The following is a 6,541-nucleotide window of genomic DNA, read 5'->3' as shown; positions in this document are numbered from 1 at the left end:
GCTCAGAACTAGTGGGCTACTACCTGATTTCACTTTTGAGTTGCAAGTTGCAACATTCTGAATTTTCAGTTATACGTATAGTTATTTACTAGGTTTTTTTAAATTCTTTATTTTAAATCATTGGATCCTTTTTTGTTAATAATATTTCATTTCATCTATTGTTACTAGTTGAAGTACTAAATATAATTTCATTAGTTGTGGTGGCAACATATAATCCCTCTATCAAAATTTGTACTCCATATGTCCGTGATTAATAGAAGTACTGGTTTGCTATTTTGGTCTGTCCACCATTAGGAATTCGTGGACAGAGAGAGTGAATGTAAATACACTCATCATGCTAAATTAAATTAGCATCCACATCAATCTCTTATGAGGAAGAAGAGGGTTGAGTAGAAATTGTAATGTCTTAGTTTGTTACTCCACCCATCCGCAATTAATAGTCCCGATTGAGTTCGTCAACGAATTTTAAGAAATACTATTATAAAAAGTAAATGGAAAAACAAAGTAAATTTTTTTTCTACCGCGGACTAGTATATTTTATTTTTGTTTTTACACTTTCTTTTTCAAGTGTGGTTGAAACTCATGTGGCGCCAACTTTCTTGATAACGTTAACGGACAAAACTGAATTACGAATATGTGGCTCAGTGGCCTAAAATTGAAGTCATCAATCCCAAAAAAAGGAGAAAAGAAAACAAACCCCAAAGCTCAACGGCATGGCTCTCTGCTTCCAAATTTCCCCTTCTTCAATTAAATCACAGTTGTTTTCCAATCCCAAATTCTACGCCAAAAAACCCTCCAATTTTTTCACAATTTGTTGCAACCCACAGCGAAGGGGTTGAGAATGCAACCAGCAAACAGCAAAAGAAAGCTATCCAAACAGTCCTCATGGGAAGCCGAGGACTCTGAAGCCAAAGATTATCTCTACAGACTTGGAGCTGAGGCCGACAACATGAACATCGCCGTCGGAGCTAGGGCTGGCATCATCGATGATCTCTTCACTGGCAATTTCCTCGGCAAAGACTGTAATCACTAATTATTTTCTGCGTATTTTATGAATATGTTGGATCAACATTTTTAAATTGGGAATTAGTTTCAACTGATTATCGTTCATCATTGCCTTGATATTTTACGTTATTGGTCTAATTTGCCAGCGGATATTGTGTTTGATTATCGGCAAAAGGCAACAAGGTCTTTCGAGTATCTTCAAGGCGATTATTACATCGCGCCTGCTTTCCTGGTAGATTACTGTGTTAATGTCTACTTTTCCGACTTCATCGTTTGATTCAGCTATTTTTCTCATCCATCTTCTATTTTTAACTTCCATATTGCAGGATAAAGTTGGTAAGGAAAATGAGATTTGGGGCAGCAAAAAGCATTTTGTAGCATAAGCATGTACAACGCGCTTTATCAGCGAATGCACGATACAGTGACCTAGAATTCACATTTCTAATTAGCATCTGTGTGTATGGTGGCATCAATGGAACTTGTTTCTAACCTTGAGAAATTTGTTTACAGTTTTTGGTTCATAGGCTAGTACTGCCTATATTTCTACTTAAATCAACGCTGTTCAAATTCTAAATCGATGTGTTTCTGATACCTTAATAGTTCTATTGTTGACTAACTTATTTAGAAAACTGACTTGACAGTTGGCATTGGTTAAGTCTATGAGTTTCGAATTTTTAAATCTGAGATCATGTCTTTGTGGTGGAAAGTATTTGTGGTAGCTTACGATTGAACATTATTGTTGTTCCTTTTGCAGTTGTCCACATGGCGAAGAACTTCATGGCTCATCAACTCAATGTCAGAGTTCCACTAATTTTAGGTCAGTATACTTTGTCATGCGTAAGTATAATGTCAATCACGAAAAAGCAAGTTACCATAGATATAGGATTAAATGCATAGCATAATAATAAAAAAAACTCTCCAAATGTTTCCATGTTGTTGATAACTTGTTATTTTGTCACATGGAAAGAAAACGATTTTCTCTATCGTTACTCATAACATTACAAAATTTCTTGTAATACTTTGGTTATCTTATATCTAGTCCTGGAAGCAAATCTATTTGCCCACAGTTTCACAATTCTACAATATCTAGATTTTGCATCAATTACATTTTGAATTCGTCTGCACAATCTTGACCAGGTTACTAACTGTAAAAAAGAAAATCATTGCTGTTATTGTTTGATTCCATCTGTGTAGAATACAATTATCTGAGAAAAATATTGAAATTTTTCTGTCAAAGGAATTTGGGGAGGGAAAGGACAAGGCAAAACTTTTCAAACTGAGCTTATTTTCCGTGCTTTGGGGGTCGAACCTATCATCATGTCTGCTGGGGAATTGGAATCTGAAAGAGCAGGTTAGTTTTTCTAGTGGTGTTTATTTTATAGCATCTGTTTTCATATTAAGTGATACTATTTGAGAAAAAGAGCTTTCTTGTGCTTTCTACAGGAGAACCAGGAAGATTGATACATGAACGGTACAGAACTGCTTCTCAAGTGGTCCAAAACCAAGTTAGCTACTCACTAAATTCACAGTCATGCATCTTCAAAGTTCTGAATTTTTTTTGGCCGCTCATATTATTTTCATTCTTCCAGCATGTAATTTGGTTTCTAACGAAGATGATATCTTTATTCTACCTGATTTTAATTGAAGATATATAGACTATAGTAACTGAAGAATGGAATAGAAAGTATTCAGAAATCTAAAGACAACAATAGATATTCATGGCTTATATGATATGTTATATTGTTATATATAGGAGTATCTATCTTATGTATTTTGGTAATTATGTATCTCGAAAATAGGGAGAGGATTCGTATTTCAGTGAATTTATATGTCGGAATACATTCTTCATTTCGAGGCAATGTAATAGTGACTTGGAAAAGCCTATCTGATCATTTCAAACTAGTTTTCTTTCCTATCCTTTTCAATTTGTCACTAAAGATAAATTAATAAATGAAAATAGCTAACAGCTTCCCAAATCTAAACTCCTAAGGTGTAAGTGAGTTAGTTTGTCATGCCAGCTACTAGAAATGAAACTACAAAAACTTGATTCTTTGGTTCGTGAACCAATATTAATATTAGCACTGCTCAACTTCCAAGAACGTGAGCCATCAAGTTAAATATGCGGAATGCAACTTTTTGTTGACAAACTTTTTGAGTTGGTCTTTTTCGGAAATCTGCAACCGGGTAGTAAGTTAGCTTCTCATGTACCTTCAGTCAGCTGGCCTCTTATATAGGAGGTTGCTGGTCTCTACTATGTGGGGTTGGTTTAAGGAGTTGGATAGGTGACTTTCATGATATATATTTATGTGGGGCTTAAAGTCATCACTTGCCAAAAAGGAATATTTTGTTGATATTTTCTTAAGTTGTGAGTTGATGATGAATTTATCAGGAACTGACATTTTCTTACCCACTGACACACCTTGGCACTGTGCCATTGAAGGTTTACATATATGATGCCCCAAAGCTATATTACATCTTAAGCCTTGAAAGTTATAATTGGAAAGAACAGAAAAAGGACTTCATTCAGTTAGATAACTAACTGACCCATTATATCTCTCTTTACTCCTCATTGCTTTTTATATATTTTAAGAGTGAGCAATTAGTATTGATTTGTCCCAAAAATACAGGGGAAAATGAGCTGCTTGATGATTAATGATATTGATGCTGGCCTTGGTATATTTGGTGAGATGAATCCCTATTGAAACTCTTGATTATCTTCCACTCCTTCGAAAAATTCCTAACAGATCTCTTATGTACTTCAATATACTTTTCTTTCTGAAATTTGAGATCAAATAAGTTGAAACATTAACTTATATACATTTCAATTCCCACAACCAGGTAACACTCAAATGACAGTTAACAACCAAATTGTGGTTGGAAGTCTCATGAATATAGCAGATAATCCTACAAGAGTAAGTATTGGGCAAGGTTGGAGAGAGGCAGACATCACTCACAGGATTCCGATCATCGTCACAGGAAATGATTTTGCAAGAATTTATGCTCCATTGATCCGTGATGGAAGGATGGATAAGTTCTACTGGTAATAATTGATATGACATGTGATAATAAGGATATGATTTCATCTGTTTAAATATGCATGTAGCACTTCTTCCAGCACATTACGAGTAAATTATCCACTATATTGCACTAGATACCTCAACGGAAGCCTTCTTGAGTCCTCGGGGTCAAGTCCAGTTGGTGTAAAAGATCTTAATATGGTTTGGTAGTATTTTCCTGGATAAGGTTCACAGTGTAGGTTTCTACTCTCCTGACAACAGTTTGGAGTTGGATTCCTTCTGTACCACCCCTCTATGATTTACCTCATCCACATGTAGAACAGTAAAATACAGATATAAGCGGAAAAGTAAATAGACATAGTAGAGAAAGTAGTAGTGTATTTGGTGTATTTTATTACTCAACAGAGGCCACATATATATAGTACAAGAGACTAAGCTAGGCTATGTCACATCACCGATGTGGGACAGAATACTAATATTCTTAACACCACAAAACTCTAGGTTCTCTCAGGGATGGAATTCATCCTTTAATAAAGGTTTCTTGAGCTTAGGAACCCGACTATGTGATTCTTATTCAATCCTAGCATCCATATTCTTCAATTATAAATGTTTAAGAAAATTAACTGTTTGAGTAAATTTATTGGTTGTTACTTGTGTGTTTGTGAAACAAATATATGCAAAAAAACATAGTACTAGTAAATTTCTTTTTTAGGTGAATATATTCAGAATAGGTTAGAAATTTCTAACCAATTATTATGTTCTTGCCAAGAATAATGTTCTTGCATTGATTCTTCTGTCTTAAATGACCAAATCTAGATATATGCAAATTTTCTTGTTTCTTAGAATCAGTTTTGTTTTACAGGCAGCCTACAGAAGAAGATATTGTAATATTGTTAGTAGAATGTACGAGAAGGATGGGATAACCAATGATGAGGTTGTCAGCATCGTGCAAGAATTTCCCAATCAAGGTGCCAATCCATTCACTTTTGTTTCCCATGTCTTGGTGTTTATATGGTTTATCAGTAAGTTCACCTTTTTGGTAGACCCCATTTTTGTGTTTGGAGTAAGTTTGATTGGATTCGAAGATCAAGCACGACTCTAAGCTAATTTTAGTCTAGATCTGATTGTCTAGTTCATATTTAATCTTCATTCTATAGTAAGAGTTTCTCTAACAAGAAGTCCTAAAATTATATGGATTATCCCTTGGTATGTCTTTGTTGGGCAATTATCATAAGCTGTAGCATTTTTTAAAAAAAACTGCCAAGTAACATATATGTAATAAGATTCTAAAACAAACCTCTAAAAACATTCAGTATTCCAGACACCAGGCACAGAATAATGTGATGAATGACATAAGGTGATAGGTTATAATTATCTATTCGTATACTGAGTTTTCGCTTTTTTTGTTTGTGTTTGACAGCACTGGACTTTTATGGTGCTCTTAGGTCAAGAACATATGACCGCTCAATCCTAGAGGTACCTACCATTCTATTGAAATGACTTTTGCTTTTCCTAATTATGTTCACAAAATAAGCTTTTCTCTTGAAGATATTGTTGTGATCTTTTGTCAATTGTCAGCAAAGAATTATTTGAATTAACGAGATACATAATTGTGGCCGGGTCTATATAATCATATCATAGACTGGATAAGAGATAAACTGGAGATAGATGCCAATGTTTGGATAAAAAGTACATCGCATCAATAAAACTTTGTTAAGAAGATTACAACATAATATTAGCATATATTCATACTTCAATTTGTAAAGGCAATGCTAGTATTTTACTTTAATTTTATAAAAGCATCGGTAGTTGTTTCAGTTTTCTCATCTACATTGATGAAAGCAAGAGCTCTTTGGGACCAGATCATATTACTCGGCTTTAAAACCAATGAGAAGCTTACTTCCTCACTATGCAACTCTGTGGTGCCCTTTTTTCTTTTGTTCATGTTGGTTGCTCTAGTACTTATATGCTCTAATGTGTATGAACTCTCTGGATGGTTGAACTAAGGAATATATTTTTTCTTCTTTCGTTACTCCTTTTCATGCGCCAGTGGGTAAATGATGCCGGAGGTGCTGAAGATCTTGGTACCAGACTTCTGAAACAGAAAAGGGATGGAAAACTTCCAGTATTTACGCCTCCACAGGTATCACAATGATTTCGTCATTACTTTTATCATTTGCAATTTCTTTTCTTCCTGTGGATTGTCCAATCTTTGTGTATATCAGAATGCTAACCACTTACTTTTGGAATGTATATATTGGGATCTTAGAGTCAGCTTTTGATAAAAAAAAACATGAACTTAAGTTAAGGCTTATCGAACTTTGTGATGTTGAATTAGTACCATTAAGACTGCTAATGTAATTTCATTCAAATGATTTGAGATGTCAAGAATACTTTGAACTAATAATCATAACATTTGAGATGAAGATAAGGTTAGATGCAAGGTTTCGGTAATTAATCTTAAGAGGAGAATATTTGAGGATTTGAGCACTATATACTGCAGATTTTGTCAAAGTTCA

The 6,541-nt window shown here is 34.4% G+C and overlaps 1 pseudogene; it reads left to right on the top strand.

The window, feature by feature from the left end:
• The first annotated feature begins 692 nt into the window (after window positions 1-692).
• LOC121745752 lies at window positions 693-6,177 on the top strand (annotated as a pseudogene).
• The last annotated feature ends 364 nt before the right edge of the window (window positions 6,178-6,541 follow it).

This window comes from Salvia splendens, chromosome 8 (assembly GCF_004379255.2).
Source record: "Salvia splendens isolate huo1 chromosome 8, SspV2, whole genome shotgun sequence".
Classification (NCBI taxonomy): domain Eukaryota; kingdom Viridiplantae; phylum Streptophyta; class Magnoliopsida; order Lamiales; family Lamiaceae; genus Salvia; species Salvia splendens.
This window is presented reverse-complemented; position numbering and strand designations above follow the sequence as displayed.